This window comes from Narcine bancroftii, chromosome 1 (assembly GCF_036971445.1).
Source record: "Narcine bancroftii isolate sNarBan1 chromosome 1, sNarBan1.hap1, whole genome shotgun sequence".
NCBI classification, from domain to species: domain Eukaryota; kingdom Metazoa; phylum Chordata; class Chondrichthyes; order Torpediniformes; family Narcinidae; genus Narcine; species Narcine bancroftii.
The window spans coordinates 223,969,521-223,987,730 of NC_091469.1; the positions used below are offsets into that span (position 1 = coordinate 223,969,521).

General features: G+C 39.9%; 2 long non-coding RNA genes across 2 annotated transcripts in view; one reads left to right on the plus strand and one right to left on the minus strand.

Annotated features, from left to right (window-relative positions):
* LOC138739586 (uncharacterized) overlaps nt 1-18,210 on the plus strand; it is a 226,733-nt gene that overhangs the window by 193,429 nt on the left and 15,094 nt on the right. The window contains exons 3-4 of the long non-coding RNA XR_011342334.1: nt 11,829-11,934; nt 12,333-12,403. This is a non-coding gene — a long non-coding RNA (uncharacterized lncRNA). The remainder of the gene's footprint in view (nt 1-11,828; nt 11,935-12,332; nt 12,404-18,210) is intronic.
* Nucleotides 1,506-9,110, minus strand: LOC138749611 (uncharacterized). The gene is made up of 3 exons (XR_011348781.1): nt 9,055-9,110; nt 8,546-8,701; nt 1,506-1,647 (listed from the first exon to the last, which is right to left on the minus strand). It is a non-coding gene; the product is annotated as an uncharacterized lncRNA (long non-coding RNA).

The following is an 18,210-nucleotide window of genomic DNA, read 5'->3' on the forward strand; positions in this document are numbered from 1 at the left end:
TAAATACACATGGTGAGATGTTTCATGCATGAACTATTTTAACAAAATAAATGCAGACCTAAATTACATCAGTGATGCTTGTTCAATATTGATAAATAAGAGATCATTCATTGACAATTGTATTTAATCAGGTACAAAATGTTCCATTTAACCACTTTAATAACAAGGGTAAATGTAATTTAAAGCTTTCGTATAGTGGTTTTCATGGTGTTATTACAGCACTAGCGACCCGGATTCAAATTCAGCGCTGTCTATAATGAACTTGTGTATTCTCCCGATGGCTGCATGGGATTCCTCCGGGAACTCCGGTTTCGTCCCACTCTCAAAAAATGTGCAAGGTTAATTGGGATGCTGTATGACTCAATGACATAATTTCAGAAAAGTGTGGATGACATAAAATTAATAAGTTAAATGGTATTTTGAAGCTTCTACGGAGATAGTGGAGTACGAAACCTAAAGTTATGATGACCTTATGTGGGTGAATCCGTGTTAAATAAAGGGCTTTAATTTACAGACATCATTCATACCCTCAGGACGAGTATTTTATTGTCAATTAAATACTTTTGACAGCGATTATTTTGGGAATGATAATTTGCACCTGAAATTTTGTTTCATTCTTGAAAACAGAGAGAGTTCATGGTCCTGTAGAATGTGCAACTTAGGTTCATCACAATAAAGCCAAGGTAGCATCACTGAGCCATGCAACACAGAACAGGCCCATCAGCCAAATTTACCCCTGCTGACCAAGTTGGAACCGAGATGTGGGAGAATGCCGAGGGTGCTGAAGGTTTCCTGATCGTGTTGAAGGTTCAGATCTGGAGCTCGAGCTGATGATGATTTGGACTGGACTCTGTGTGGCCGCCGAGCAGTCCCTGATTAGTGTAACAAAGGGAGGTTCAAGAGCTGAAATGCTTTGGAAAGAAACTGTTCTTGAAGTTAGAGGTGCTGGTCTTTGAGGGGTTGCAGATTCCAGGGAAGCGGAGGACTGGCGCAGGGCAGAAAGCGGAGACCATCCCCTGTCTGAGGAAAAGCAAAGACGATCTGCGGGATGGTGATCATGGCACTGGATCAGTAACGGGCTCCGAGGCTGAAGAACACACAGATTGATGACACGAGGCGAGGAACCTACACAGGGCTGCAGACTGCTGGAGACTGGCTGAAGGGGTACCATCTATCGGAACGGGGGGGGGGGGGGGAGGGGGAGGTCTCTCTTTTGCTTCTCTTTCTCTGTCTGTATGGTGTGCTGGGCTATTTATGCTGATAGCAAATCTTTGCCTGCCTTACAGTAGACAAAAGTAAATTTCTCTATTATATGACAATAAAATAATATTTAAAAAGTCTTGAATAAGCCACTCTATGACCTCCATTGCAGATTGAGTTTACAGTATTGCAAACAATTATCTAGCAAATTATATATGACAATATATTTTATTGCTTCATCTGGGTTACCATGTTCGCAGACAGAGAAGAGTTTGATTTGCACTCATGCAATACGTAACCACATTGTCGGTGTCCTGTTTGGATCTGTTTAGAACTGCCCGTGTTCTTTGAGACAGATGGAGCCTACATTGCCTTAATGATGAATCCTGAATTAGTTTTTTGCTTCAGGTGATGTTTTCCGTCTGGGATTCATGCCATTTATTGTTGCTGTGGAAATCAAAGAAACAAAGGGAATGGACTTTGAAGCCATGAGGTAAATTAATAGTTCAGAGATATCTCAATAGCTGGCTAAATATCGGCTACTGACTGTACTCTGCATTGTGGCACTTAGATGAATGTGAGGCAATCTTTAGGAGCCATTGAGTTTACTGCACCACTGATTACCTGCGTATTTGGGTGAGTTCAGCAGCGGATCAATGATATTTGTATGACAGCTTGCCAACCAGAGTCAAGTAATTAGCAGTAGAGAATGCAAAGAAGTAGTCCATACTCTAGCTGTCCCTTCAAATACACAGATTACATTCTTTAATTAAAGTAGCTTAATGAAATTAAATGTGTTACCTGCATCCTCGGTACCCCACCTGGGCATTTAAATCAGTGGTTCTCAACATTTTTCTTTTCACTCACATACCACTTCAAGTAATTCCTTTGCCATTGGTGCTCTGTGATTAGTAAGGGATTGCTTAAGGCGGTATGTGGGTTGAAAGAAAAAGTTTGAAAACCACTGTTTTAATCGTACCTAATTGACTCGTTATGTCCACTGTTTCATAACTCCAAAGGAAATGGGCTACTGACAATTTTCCGCAAACAAAATATTTCAGTAACAATTGGGTCTAGAGCAGTGGTTCTCAACTTTTCTTTCCCACTGACATACCACTTTAAGCAATCCCTTACTCATCACAGAGCACCAATGACATAAGGATTACTTAAAGTGTTACGTGAGTGGAAAGAAAAAGTTTGAGAACCACTGATTTAAAATATTAAAGCTGTTATTCTCACTTCAGAATTAATTTGGGACAGATTATTCAATTGATTTCCCAGTGCAAATCAGATTTTAGTATTAGGTTAATGCTCTAGATCAGTGGTTTTCAAACTGCCCCCCTAAACTCACATTCCACCTTCAGTAATCCCTATGCCAGAAGTGCTATCTGATTAGTAAGGGATTGCTGAAGGTGGGATGTGAGTGGGAAGGTAGACTGAGAACCACTGCTCTACCCCAATTATTACTGAAATATTTTGCTTGAGAAAAATGCCATTGGCCCATTTCCTTTGGAATCATGAAACTATGCACGTAACAAGTCAATTGCATATGATTAAAACAGTGGTTTTCAAACTTTTTCTTTCCACTCACATACCATCTTAAAGCAATCCCTTACTAATCACAGAGCACTTATGGAAAAGGGATTACTTAAACTAGAATGTGATTTTAGAGGGGCAGTTTGAAAACCACTGCTCTAGTGTAATAATTCAGTCACCCAACAGATCAGGTGAATTGTATTGTTACAAGCCCAAAGGACCCCAAAACCGAGCAACAATAGATATTCAACATAACAAATAGTTACTTAAACAAAAGTTGTTTTTAATTATCTTTAAACATGAAAACAGTATCAAACTTTAACTTATCACTATTAACTTAACTAACCCAACTTAACCCCCTTCTAATTCTAAGCCCACATGTATGTAATGTGTGTGTGTAAATTTAAGAAAAGTTCTTTGGTTCATAGTTCATTCTCACTTCTCATTCTTCCAAGTTCACTGATTGCAGGCAATTCTTATAGTGTGAACAGAATTTAACATGTATAAAGTTCACCAGGCTTTGGTGCTCGAAAGGTAAATGGTTACAACTCAGGAAGGTTCTTGTAGGTTTGCAAAGAGAAATGTATGGTTCCAGGATTTCCACAACTGAGGTACCACCATTAGTCAACTCAATGACTTGCTGATGAAACTTGCCCCATCAGAGTTCTCCAGGCGATAACCTCTTTCTTTCAGGTTACCACTGAGTTCCTTTCTGTTTCCCTTATTCCAAGAGAAACATCAGACAGATAGCACTTCCAGCCATCCACCACTCTGGAGTTACTGTTTCAGTTCCAATAAGCTTCTCCTGGCTTGTTACAGCATTTCTGTATCACACACAGTCAAAGACTCCCTCTGTCTCTCTCTCTCTCTCTCTCTCTCTCTCTCTCTCTCTCTCAGACTCAAACTACCAGGCAGTATGTCCTTCACTCTCTCACTTGCAAAACCCCTCCTTCTCCAGCAAACAATAGGAGTTAGTCTTCTGGTCCATCTGTTGTTTTAGGCAAACAACAACCCCTCAATGACCTCTGAGTGAGCACTTTGCAGAGAAGTCAAAAGCCTTGCAAAAAGGTCCAAAACAGACAACCTGGCTCTGGTTGTTCTTCCAAGACAATAGTCCATTCATTTCATGACATCATTTCAATGAGTACCTACTTATGAAATGTGCATAGCATTCTCCATAGTTTCTGTAAAGTCACTGAATATGAATTCTTCAGTATCTCAAATAAAATCTGCTTTAAAGTGTGCGTATGTAACCTACTCTAATTTTACCAATTTATCTCCCAAAAACATTCCCAAATATTCAATTGCATTATAACCAAACTTGGATCATTGCATATTTCCTCCAACTATCCCATTTAAAGATGCACAAATATCAACATGTAAAGCACACACCAAAAAGTTGGAGGAACTTAGCCGGTCTTTCAGCATCCATAAAAGATGAAGATAATATTGCCGATGTTTTGAGCCTGTGCCCTTCTTCAAGGAGTAAGCAGAATGAACCAAAAGCAGGAAATCTCACAATTTAGTCAATACTGGCTGGGGGAGGAATTCAGACCAACAAAACTTGTTAATTGGATATAGAAGGGGGAAAGGTGAGAAGTTGATATTAATTCCATCTGATTGGAGCATGCTCCATTGGAAAATGAGGTGTTGTTCCTTCAATTTGTGGGTGGTCTGAGTCTGGCAGTGCATGAGACCATGGTCAGACATGTCAGCAAGGGAATGGCATGGAGAATTGAAATGGGTGGGCACTGCGAGATCCACGCTTTTGCGGTGGACAGAGCCAAGGTGCTCAACAAAATGATCTCCCAGTCTATGTCCAATCTCGTCAATGTAGAGGAGACCTCGTCCCTCATTGAAAATATAGGAGACATGCAAGTGCAATGTTGGCAACTTGTTAAAGAACCACCTGGAAACTTTTGGATTTATTTGAGCTTGAGATCACTGGAAATTTTAAACTCTGTTTTCTCTTTATCATTTTTATTCTGTAAAGTGGTACTTGCTGAAAGATGTTCACAAAATATTGAGTTCTGTTTTTTTTGTGTGGAAATGTTTGTAGCTTCATCCAGGACTGTAGGCATTTCCCTGCATAATTTTCAGCATATTTGGAATTTCTAAGTATAAATGTGAAAGTCCAAACTTTGCTGACAACTATTTGCAAGCATTTTACTCAGATGATGGAATTCCCCTCCACTAACAGCCTGGAATCTACTTGAATAATTTTAAGTTGTTCACTTTTCAGAATCTGGGCAGGAATCTGCCTTAAACACATTCAGATGCATTCATCAGGATGCTTTTTATATACCAGTTTGGTATTTAACATCATCATCCCCTCAAAGCTAATCAGCAAACTCCAAGACCTGGGATTCAACATCCCACTGTGTAATTGGATCTTGGATTTCCTCACCTCCAGACCACAATCAGTGAGGATTGGTAAGAACATCTCCTCCACAATCTCCATCAGTACTGGAGCACCACAGGACTGTGTCCTTAACACCCTGCTCTACTGACTTTATTGGCTTGATACGACAATAACACCATCTACAAATTTGCCGACTATATCACAAAAATCAGTAGACAGGAAGGAGATTGAAAACTTGGCTGAATAGTGCACCGGCGACAACCTTGCACTCAGTCATCAAAACCAAGGAGCTGATTGTTGACTTCAGGAAGGGAGAAAAAAAACAGAGGAATACAATCCAGTGTTCATTGGCAGATCAACGGGTGAGCAAATTTTAAGTTCTTGGGAGTCACTATCTCGGAGGATCTTTCCTAGATGCAAGACACTAATGGCATCACGAAAAAAGCATGTCAGCACCTCTACTTCCTCAGGAGTTTACAGAGGTTTGGAATTACACCAGAAAACCTGGCCAATTTCTACAATAAAACCAATAAGATTCCTCTTTCAATTATCTTCTAACAAAGTTCATATTTGTAAATACTAATTCTTGCATATGTAGGTCTACAATTTATTCTCAATCACAATCATTTTAGCTCAAGTCATGATTTTTTTCAAAGTATGATTATATTACTAGAATTCTGGTATTGAATTAACACATCGATGTAACAAAACCAAGCAAATCATTTATTGACCATTATTTGTAAGAACGAGCCATTCTGTGGTATAACTTATTTTTCATATGAAGATAATGTTTTTTTTTACTATTTAAGAAAAATAGTTGTCAATTTAAAAAAAAATAGACATAGATCACGGTAATGGGCCCTACTGGCCCACGAGCCCATGCTGCCCAAGTACCCCAATTAATTTTTTTTAAATTTTTTATTTTTCGCACTATGAACCATATTGACCAAAATACACACAAACATTTCCCTCTTGAATATACACAGTGTCATTTTCTCCCCTTTTTCCCCTCCCTCCTTCCCACCCCCCTAGTACCCCAATTAACTTACAACATCTGTACATTGGATAAGGTGGGAGGAAACCGGAGCACTGGGAGGAAATGCATGCAGACATGGGGAGAAAATACAAACAGACAGTGCCAGATTTGAACCAGGATTACTGGCACTGTAAAAGCTCTGTGCTGACCACTACCGTGGCACCCGGAAAGACAAAATATTGACTTCTCTTCTGAGATGCATTGGATTCATGTATGGAAAATGAAGAGTAGTTGTTTCAGAATGAATAAACCACTCAAGCAATTCATGATAGCAAATGTATCATGGGAAAGTTCTGAACATTAACATTAGTAAAGCATGAAACATAATGCTGGAGAAACTCAGCAAGCCAAACAGTGTTCTTTATATAGCAAAGATTAAGATAAATAACCAACGTTTTGGGCTTGAGCCTTTCATCAAGGTATGAAAAAAATGTCAGTAGGAGTTGGAACCAAAAGGTAAGAGAGAAAAGGGTGGGGGAAGGAGCATGGTCCTAAAGGCAGGAGGTAATAGGTGGAGAAGGGAGGATGGGCACAGCAGCAAGCAGGGGGAGTGTGGTGATATGTTTCATATATAATGGAGGAATTGCTGACTACTGTATATATGGGGCTGGCCCGCTCACTGATGACTCATACCCTGTGACTCCTCCCCCGTGGTCTTGGGCCATAGAGGTTGAGCCACCTCTCCCTTCCTGCCATTCCTATAGCTGGATTCGGGCCAGCAAGGTTCTTCTGTACATTGAAGCCTAACATTCCTTCAGCCTAGTCTTTGTGGTTACTAGTGGTGCACTACAGGGAGGAAGGATGGCTAGGTGAATAGAGAGGGAAGGGGATGGAGACCTGACAGGGGGAAGGGAAAGGAGGGAAAAAGGAGAGCAGGAAAGCTGAAACTGGAAGTGTCAATCTGGCTGAAGACTGCCCAGATGGAAAATCAGGTGTTGTTCCTCCAATTTACGGTGGTCTAGGTGGGATAGTACAGGAGGCCATGGACAGACATTTGAGTATGGGAGTGGGGTGCAGATCTGAAATGGTTGGCCACTGGTAGGTCCCTGTCATTGGCATGAGCACCTTCGCTCTGTCAACTTGGAGATCGCTTGGCTGAGCACCTTCACTTTGTCCACACCATCCGCTCTGGACATTCTCCAGCTGGAGGGCATTAACATTGACTTCTCTGGTTTCTGCTTACCTGCTCTCCCCTTTCTTCTTTCCCTCAGCTCTCCACCCCTTCTCTCTCTATTCACTGAGCCATCCTTCCTCCCCCTGCTTGCTTCTGTGCCCTCCCTCCCTTCTCCCACCTATCACCTCGTGCCTTTGGGACTATGCACCTCCCCCTTACCTTTTTATTCAGATGCCTGCCGACATTTTTCCACACCTTGATGAAGGCCTCAAGCCCAAAATGCCAGTTATGTATTTTTATCTTTGACCACTGTTTGACCTGCTGAGTTTCTCCAGCATTATCTGTTTACCGTGAACATTGACATGTTCTTTGGTTATCATGGGATGAATAACTGGTCTAATTACATGTTATAATCTCTGGATAATAAACCTATCATGATAAACATCATGAATATCTTTAGGTAAGTCTTTTTCAGGGACTTTCTCCACAAGACAGCTCATAATGATATGACTGAAGTCGAGCAAAAAAAACCCATCGAGATAATAAACTCTTCTTTTTCAGTCTAGACACATGAAGTCAGGAGTCAAACACAATCTGAGAGAAGATGCTTACCTTCCAGATCTTTTCTGGTTTTGGGCAATGTTTGTAACTTGCTCAGACAAATTACTTCTCTTCCTTGAATTATTAAACCATGATTTCAATTAATGCAAACTGGTACACGTGCATATTATTTAGTCAAGCAGACTAGAATTTGATTTAAGTAAGCAGCTGAATTAGCAATTCCAAAACCTTTATTTGCTCCTTTAAAAATAACGTCCTACTAATAGGACTGGTCAGAGTCCACAAATGCAGAGAAATTATTTTGCCCCTCCTCACAAAAGTTGCTCATCTTTGCTTTCCCTATTTTAATGTTAATGTGTTTTAACTCATCCCTCCAAAGAAAATTAGTCAGGTTGCTTTGGCTTTTTCAGCCATATTATCTGATGACCTTAGTTAACTTCATGTGATTCTACATTTATTCCAGCCTTCTTCATAAGCAAAGTGCATTAATGATAAAAGTAAACAAAAGCACTTCAAACGAATATATGGAACTGATAAAAATAGGACTGCCTCCTGTTTCTAATCGCCATGTTCTCAGGCTCCTCAATAAATAGCAGGGTATTTGGCACTCGGCCAATTTAAAGAGCTGTAAATATGTAGTCCCTCTGGGTCATTCCACATGGCGAGAAAGTGAAAATCTATCCATAGTGATTAAAGAACTCATGACTAGAAATGCTAGGTCAAGATGGTCATATACCTCTCAATTGTATTTGAAACAAAATGCATTATGTCATGGAATAAGGTGAAGTTTCTAGTGTGAGTCTTGTAGTGTCTCTGTTGTTGCAGTCTTAATACATGTGCATTGTACAGGATAGTTTGGTTGGTCCCTGGGCTCCAGATGGACCGACTTCACCTGTAGAGACAAGATATACATATAGCAGCCAAGCTTCATAACCACATCAATATAAATACATATATTTCATGGCAGGAGACTACCTTATCACACAGTGACTTGCATACGCTTATTTTTATATGAATTCATAAATCCACTGGCTGATTTTCTGGCTGGTATAAATATAGACTGGTATCAATTTAGCATCAATCTACTTCAAGCTGTGGGGTGCGAGGGAAAATAGGCATATTAACTTTAAAATTAAAATCATTTAAAAGTCTAATGAATTAGCAATTGACCTGCTTTCACGTTGTTGTTAACTTTTCAAGCAAAATTTAGAAAGTGAAAAGAACAATAAAAATCACACAACGTACTCGGTTTATATGCATACAATCTCCAACCTCCTCTCCTTCATCAGGCTTAATTCTGTCTGCTTGCCCAATGTAATGCAAGCTGGATCTGTTTAATATTTTGAAAATTGCAGTGTACAAAGATAACAGCTGTTTTTGAGAAAAAAAATGATCATGATCTAATTTCTCAAGAATGGAACACATATTGTCTACATGATAATCCTAGAATTTTTTCAATATGCATTGAATGATATTACAGACAAAAATAACAACATCCCTGTGAGGTAAAGATGAAGAATGAATTTTAAATGCAGGTATTAATTGAGCAATGTTTAAGAACAGGAATGTGTAGCCAATACAGAAGAGTAGACTGTAGAAAAAAGAGGAATTAATTGTCTCTTTTTATTGCTGGATAATGCCGTAGGAAAGGCTTGTTATTTTGTCCACGTGTTAGAGTGCCAACTGTGTGAAATACCCAGAAATTTGTCGACTGTTGTTTGGGGCGAATAGATTTTGTCCGTAGACTGTAATCCTTTGGCACACCGATGGAATCAGACAGGCTATTCCAATTTTACCAGATCCCTTTAACCTACACTTAGCCTTCAAGCAACAAGGAGAAGCAGCCCAGGCAAAATACATGAGGAGTAAATGGAACAAGAGAGATTGTACCCACAAAAGCACCAGTCGTATTCCTAATAAAGGAAAGGTGGAAAACAAAACATTTGAAATAAAAACAAGCATTTTGGAAACACTCAGCAGGTCAGGTAGTACTTGTGGAAAAAGAAACAATGTTTAAGATTAACTTGAAGCATTCATATGGTTTCTTTTGCCACACATGGTGCCTGGTCTGCTGAGTGAATCCAGCACTTTCTGTTTGATTTTAGATTTATAGCAACAGCAGCAGTTTTAAAATTTTTAAATATAATATTAGCTTAGATAAGTATTTTCTGCCCCCTTGTGGTGACAATTCAGTGTTGTTTATTCCAATTTGAATGATTGTTTTCTATTTTCATACCGTGAAGATAATTTTACATTCCAGCAATTTTACATTTCAGGTATTTTGACAAGTGGCATTATTTAATGTATCTTATTATACAGTAATATTTTCATAATTTATAAAATAAAATGGAGAGGTCAGTAACATAACTTTACCGGTCTGGAAATGGAAATGACCTTCCTCATTCTGATTATCAGTAACTCGGAATTAAAGGCAGAAAATTCTGAAAATAATTAGTGGGTCTGTCATGCGTACTGAGGTACATTGAGGAAGTTTGCTTGGCAAGCAGTGCAGCTAGTCAACCCATGCATTGTACAGCATAGTCCCATCCATCCATCCCATCCATGGCCCATCCCTTCACAAGCGAAGATGAACACAGTGCCTTGCCGCTTTTCAGCTTTAGACACCGTGTGCCGGGGCAAAGACTTGGAGGTGAGTGCTTGCCCAGGACGAATGCCTCCCTCTGGGTCCCACGCCACTGAGCCTGGCGGAGTGCGAGGCACGACAGCCAGAGTGACATGGGATTGCCCCACAGTGGTCTGTTTCAAGACCATGCTCACTGGCCGTTGTTCTTACGAATTCTTCGCCCACCAAGTTTGCTGCTGCAGACCGCTAGGGAAACTGTTTCCTGCACTCTGTCACAGCTGCCAACCCCGGCTGCCGGACTGACATGTACTATTTTCCCATAGCGAGGGCCCTTTCCAGGTACTGACAGCTGGGCGAGTCGAGCCCGAGAATTTGAAGTCAGAGTTTACTGTCTCTTAGCCTTTACCTAAAGAGACTTTGCCCACAAGGCAGCGGGTGGGATCCAAGACAGGTGTAAAAATTAGCACAGCGTGAAGACTTACAGGGAGAGTTCAGTTAGAGCAGAGCAAAGACAACATTATTTTACAAGACCGATGTAAGTTCAATATTCTGATAATGGTGGGAAAGAAACTGCCCTTGGATCTGGTGTTGCGTGATTTCATACTCATGAATCTTTTTCACTATGGGAGAAGGCTAAATAGAGTATGACGGGAGTGGGATGAGTCTTTTAGTATGCTGGCTGCATTGAACTTGAACATGGTGTCTCTAAGATCTTGCTTTTCAGCAGATCTGGAGAAAGCCTTCGACAATAGCCAGTTGTCTCCCAGGACATTGTTTGCCAGTGCTGGGTGCATTATCATATGGAAAGCACCAAAGCTCCCTAACTCAGATAATGATTCAACGTCGACACTTGTGAGAAGTGGAATGGAAGCTCCCATGTACAAGCCAGATAGTACTGAGTCAAAAGATTGAGATTTGAGCACATAATTAGTATTGGCCTCCTGAATATTGGCCTTTTCATTGGTTAAACCATTAAACCAAGGCTTCATGTACTTTCTCAAATATAAACATAAAGTCCTGTAGTAGTAGTAGAGTAGGAATTATCTTTCAATTTCTATCCAATATTTATTTAGCAATCAATACCACTGAAACAAACCATGCATCCGATTGCCATCTCATTGCTCTGTGTGGGAGGCTTTGCAGGTGCACCACACTTCCAATGTTTCCATCTTTACAGTTATGACAACACTCCAGAGATATTGCATTGGAAATAAAATTATTGAAATGTCATAAGGTTAGGAGGGCACCATATAAATGTAAAACTTTCCTTTGGATCTTTGGTTTTTGATTTGCTCCAGCTGACATCTAAAGAATTCATGCTCACAACCAGCAGATGCAATGGATGTTTATTTAATTTTTTTTTAAATCTTAATTTAAACGTGAACTTGTGCATTTGACCTGAGCCTGTAACTGTTTTCACTTTTTTTTCACAAAGGGTCAACAAGCCTATTCAGTATAAAGATGGTGGCCCCACACTCCCACCAGCAACCTAGATACCTGTGCTGATCAAATGCCATTTGCCAAAGAGGAAGAAAGATCATGTAAGTTCAAACCAGTCGCCATCTATTCCACTGTAATGCACGTCGAAAGAACCAAAGACTTGTTAATCCGAACCAAGGCTTTTATTAACTAAAAGACTGGAGCATATCACAAGTAGGTCGACCAGTCCAGAATGACCTGGTCTGGCTAGGAGCAATCCTTTAAGACCTGCCAGTAGGTGTGGCTACACTGTCAGCCAATCAGAGTCATCCTACACTACCATCTGTACATAGACACATTGGTGATAGAATCTGTACTATCACATCCACCTTGGCCACATCTTTGATGACAATGTCGGCTGGAAGTGATGGTCTACAGTTCCATGTTTTGTCACCCCCCCCTTCCCCCTCCCTATTCTGTGAAAAGAAGTTGCATCTGTGACTATCCTTCTTGTCAATAGAGTTTATAGACATTGCACTGACCATTTTGAAGAACAAGGTTTCAACGAGACACACTTCTGGCTGACGCATGGTAAGAATGCCTATTTTCACTCATTATCTTCTGTCAGATTATGTTATGTTTTATATTGTATATGTTTTAAAAGGATATAAATTATGGCAGGTTTTTTTAGTGTAGGTCACAAACAAACAGTTCAAAATAGATCTCATTTAAAATACTGGAGCTCTGCTCAAGGCAGACAATCCAGGCTCTGAGTACCTTTGCAAAAACTTTGAAGAATGCCTATAGGGACTTCACAAGTAGCTGGTAATTGGACATGCTGTGGAGTAATGGATTATTGCTTTGGAAAGCAACAGATGAACGAACTCGGAAGATTAGGTCCGGAGCCGCAGTCTGTCTGAGTGCAGTTTGCTGTTCTAAGTGGGTCATGTGGTTTTCTCACAGAGAGAGAGAGAATTCACTTCTAAGTTCAGCAGCAGCAGCTGGAACTGGAACAGGACAAGCTGGCAAGCTTGTGGAAACCCCATTTTGAAGACTGGTTGTGAGTTCTTAGTTCAGCCTGTTCAAAGACCTTGTGGTCCATGCAAGAGGAGAGTACTGGCTGCGTAATGTTTCACTTGAAATATGGGAAACAAAAAGGAACTCTGTAATGACCTGAAAGAAAGAGATTATCATCTGGAAAATCCTGATGGGGCAAGTTTCTTTAGCAAGACACTGAAGTGGCTGATCTAAAGGGATCAGCAACAAATCTCTCTCTGAAAACTGTCAAGAACCTTCCTGAGCGGTAACCATTTACCTTTCAAGCACCAAAGCTTGGTGAAATTCATAAACGTTAAATTCTGTGCACAGTATAAGAATTGCCTGATACTGGTGAACTTGGAGGAGACAGAAGTGAGATTGGATTGTGAATCAAAGAACTTTTTTTGAACATATGCACATTACATATATGTGCGCTTAGAATTAGAAGGGGGGTTAAGTTAATAATAAGTTAAAGTGTGATTCTGTTTTTTTTGTTTAAAGATAATTAAAAGCAACTTTTGTTTAAGTGACCATTTGTCTTGGTAAATTTCTATTGCTACTGTGCTTTGGGGTCCTTTGGGCTTGTAACACAGAGAACCATGAAATATTGAAATATTTGTTCTCAAGTTGTTGCAGACCAGGATCTTCCCCTGCCCTTGTTTATAGAAAGGAAAGCTTCCACTTCTCAGAAAGCTCTGTAGAAACTGGCATGGATGGCTGGGATGTGGCATTCCTGGGAGCTGGCCTGTTTCCTCGTTCTACTGCATTCCTGCTGGAATTACTGTGAGAGCCTGCCAGATTTTCAGTTCCTGTAAATTATTAAATGTAACTAAACATTGTGACATGACTGAAATCCATCACATGACTCATTGCTAACATAAGCAATGAATTTAGGAAAATGAGAGTTTCATAAAAAATAGTTGACCACGTCCTCAAATAATTTGACAGGACAAGCAAAACTCATAGCAGCTGGTTTCAAGAGTAATAATTGCCAACTTGTGGAAGCTTAGTTCTCAACCAGGTATTTGAAGGAAAGTAATATATTAACAAATTGACCTTTATGTAAACAGTTTACAGAACTGTAACTGATAGATAGGAGAGGAAAAGAAAGCAATTTTGTTTAATATTTTGGATTGTGTGTTTTAACTATGCATGGTACAGTTAGCACAGAAGTCAGCACAACTCCGTTAGAGCACCTGGCTTCAAACTGACTGCTGTCTGTAAGGAGTTTCAATGTTCTCCCCATGTCCACATGGTTTTTGTGCAGGTGCTCTGGTTTCCTACTACATGACAAAGTGGGATGGGCGACGCGGCTCCTGGGCCGGAAGGGCCTGCTACTGTGTTGTATCTCTAAATTAAATAAAATAAATTTTTTTGAAAATGGTGATCAGTCAGTACAAAGCAGTTGTCTGACAGTGTTTCATGTACAGTAAGACCTGTTATCTGGAATTCAAGCATATAGAAACCTCAAGCAACCTGCAAAAAAAGTGCAAGGAAAATAAATCAATAAATAGATAGATAGATAGATAAATAAATAGATAGATAGATAGATAGATAGATAGATAGATAGATAGATAGATAGATAGATAATTGGATATTGAAATAAATAAGAATAAATAAACATTTAAATAAAAGTTTAAAATTGTAGGAGTAAATGTTCTCTCAAATAACAAATAATCCTTTGATGAAGATGGGAGCAAATATTCAGCCAGCGGAGTGCCTTGGACGTGCTTTGTTCATAGCAGCTGTTTGAATAAATTTGTGCTTGAATTAAATGAAGAGCTGTTTGATGTCGCTTGCCATTGGCGTGACTCTCTTAAAGTATCTCCTTACCCCTGCTTAGTGAGAATTTTCATTTTTATAAGTATATTATTAAGTAAATTGGTAAAGCTTTATCTGTAAACTTGGGGGAAGCAATTAATTATCTATAATGTTTTTGTTAGTTTTTTGGGTGGATCCACGGAGGGGGAGGAACCTGCAGAAGTTTTTTTTTAAATGTTTTTTTTAAATGTGACTGAAAATAAAGTAGAATACTTTAAGGTACATATATTCATGCAAGTGAAGCTTGTTCAGTATTTTTATCTTTTAAACTGTTTATTCTTAATGCATGTGTATTAATTAGACATTATAAACATGAGTCTCAAGCAACCAAAAAACTCACTTATCCAGCATCTACCAATCCCCGTAGGTATCGAATGCTAGGAGTTTCACTCCATGTTTTCCACCAAACATTAGAGCTTGAATTTTAAAATGAACTGGAAAGACAAGGAAAAAAATAATGATGCTTCTTATTATTATTAATTGTAATTAATGTCAGTCAATCATACCGGTGCCCAATAAGAGTGTAGTAACCTGCCTTAATGACTATCGACCAGTAGCACTTACATCAACAGTGATGAAGTGTTTTAAAAGGCTGGTGATGAAGCAGATCAGCTCCTGTCTGAGCAGTGACATGGATACATTCCAGTTCGCCTATCATAGAAACTGGCCCATGGTGAATGCCATCTCATTGGCTCTACACAAAGCCCTGGAACACCTGGAGAGCAAAGATCCATGCATCATGGTGTTCTTTATCAACTACAGTTCAGCATTTAACACCATCATCCCCTCAAAATTGACCAGCAAACTTCAAGACTTGGGAATTAACACCCCACTGTGTAATTGGATTAAGAATTTCCTCAGCTCCAGACCACAATCAGTGTGGTGATACGACCACCAGCCTACTGCATGGGGAAATTTCTGTACCTGTAGGAAGACTAATTAAGGTGCTGACTCCATCTGGCCAGCTGTCAATCAGCTGACCTGAATATAAACCTGAGCCAGTCACACGTGGAGCATGAACTGGTGTTCAGACTTTTACAGGAATAAAGTCGTAGTCTTTTTTGCTGCTACCTCAGTGCACCACTATCAGTGAAGATTGGTAAGAACAGCCCCTCCTCAATCTGTCTGTACCGGAGCACCACAGGGCTGTGTTCTTAGCCCCCTGCTCTACTCACTTCACTATGACAATAACACTATCTACAAATTTACTGACAATACCACGGAAGTGGGTTGTATAAAGGATGAGGATGAGTCAACATACAGGAGGGAGATTGAAAATTTGGCTGAATGGTGCACCAACAACAACCTTGCATTCAATGTCACCAAAACTAAGGAGATGATTGTTGACTTCAGGAAGGGAAAGCCAGAAGTGTACAATCCAGTGATCATTGGGGGATCAGAGGTGGAGATCAAATTTAAATTCTTAAGAGTCACTATCTCAGAGGATCTTTCCTGGACCCAACACACCAAAGACATCATGAAGAAAGCTTGACAGCATCTCTATTTCTTCAGGTGTTTGCAGAGGTTTGGTACAACATCAGAAATCCCGGCAAATTTCTACAGATGTGCGGTGGAAAGTGTGCTAACTGGCTGCATCATACTCTGGTATGGAAACACCAATACCCCTAAGTGTAATGCCCTACAAATGGTAATAGACATAACCCAGGACATCACTGGGCAAAAAAAAACCCTCCACATTATTGAGTACATCTACAGGATATGCTGCTATCAGAGGGCAGCAGCAATCATCAAAGACCCCACCACCCAGCACACGCTCTATTCTCACTGCTGCCATCAGGAAAGAGGTGTTAGTGCCACAAAGCTTGGACCACCAGGTTCAGGAACACCTGCTCCCCCTCCACCATCAGACTCCTCAACAACAAACTCAATCAGGGACTCATTTAAGGACTCTTACTTGTGCACTTTATTGATTTTCTTTTTTGTTCTCTCTGTATTAAATTTGTCATCTATTTACAATTCTTTGTTTGTTCACATGATTTCACTGTGCAGTTTTTTTTTGCACTACTAATTAGAAATAATTTTTGTGCACCTGCAGGTAAAAAAAATCTCGGGGTTGTATGTGATGTCATATATGTACTCTGAAAATAAATCTGAAATCTGAATATCTGAAAATCTGAAATATAAGAATCATTCTTCTTTTGATAATTATATTAGTTTCTGTTGATGTGCATCCCGTCAGCAAAGGCTTGAAACATTGGTATTGTGGCAGATGTACATGTCGAACGCAAATCTGACCGTCCTGTGCATCATTCAAGCCAGTCCACTGTTAAGATCCCATGGCCTACATTATCTTCCACCTTTTTATCAGCATAAATCCAGCCAATGACCATGTAGGTTTCCTCCAGCTTTTTCCTACAGTTTTGACTTACTTCTCAAAGATGTAAATTTTTTAAGTTAATTGGACACAATAAATTGTCCACAGTGTGGTATAATATCGGAGGGGTTGATAGGAATGTGGAAAGACTAAAAAAAGTGGGATTAAATTTGGATAAATGGATGGTTGATGGTGAGCATGGACTGTGTGAGCCAAAGGGTCTGTTTTTTTGCAGTGTGACCCATAATTCTAAATTAAATCTGCAGCTTGGCCTGGAACTCAAGGGGCAATAGCAGAAGATAAATTGAGGACAGAAGCTGTGCTGATCTATTTATAAAATGTCATTCAAAATTTCCTTTATATTCCAAATGATTGAGGTGTTCATGTTCCTTTGCTACATCCTTCATTCGGGGTGGGAAATGGCCTGATACCCCTCCATCCTCAAAGGAACACTGCAGTGAAATGCCATCAGATAGTTACTTCTCAGTCAAGTTTTAAGTGAGGCAAACATTTTCATTGTGGTCAGTTTTGGGTGGGACAATGACATGGTTAGTGGAGTTTCTGCCTCATGACTCCAGTGACCCGGGTTCAATTCTGACCTCTGATGCATGGAGTCTGCATTGTATGCCATGTGATATAATGGGTTTTCTCTGGTTTCTTCAGTTTCCTCTGACATCCCAAAGACATGCAGGTTAGTAGGTCGGGGGTGAGGGGTGGGGGTTGATGTGACTGTGAGGAGAGGAGGATAGGCAACTGGGAAAATTCATGGGGAGTGGGATTGCAGAGTGCATTGGCCCAGATGATGCACCAACATTTCCTCCATCTGTGGCATCAGTGCACTCACAGACCTGATTATTGGAGTTTATGAGTGAAGTTTATGCCATGTAGGGTCTGGCAGACAAGCTGGCTGTCGGGCTATTGAATTGCAAAAGAAGTTCAATGAGGACAGAGAATGGTGCTAGAATAATGGCTGGAAATAACTGATAAAAAAATAGACCTGATAATCTGTTCCATTAACAAAAATATGTCCATAACTACATTTTTAAATGCAAGTCCACAGCCTCTTAGAGAACAATTAAATGCACAGACTCTAAAATGTTGCAAGAAAATGCGCTACCATGGACCAGAGTCATTCCTAACCACAGTAGCTTATGCAAAATGGATTACTGCAATTCAGATCATTTCCATTTTTGTTTTTGCTTAG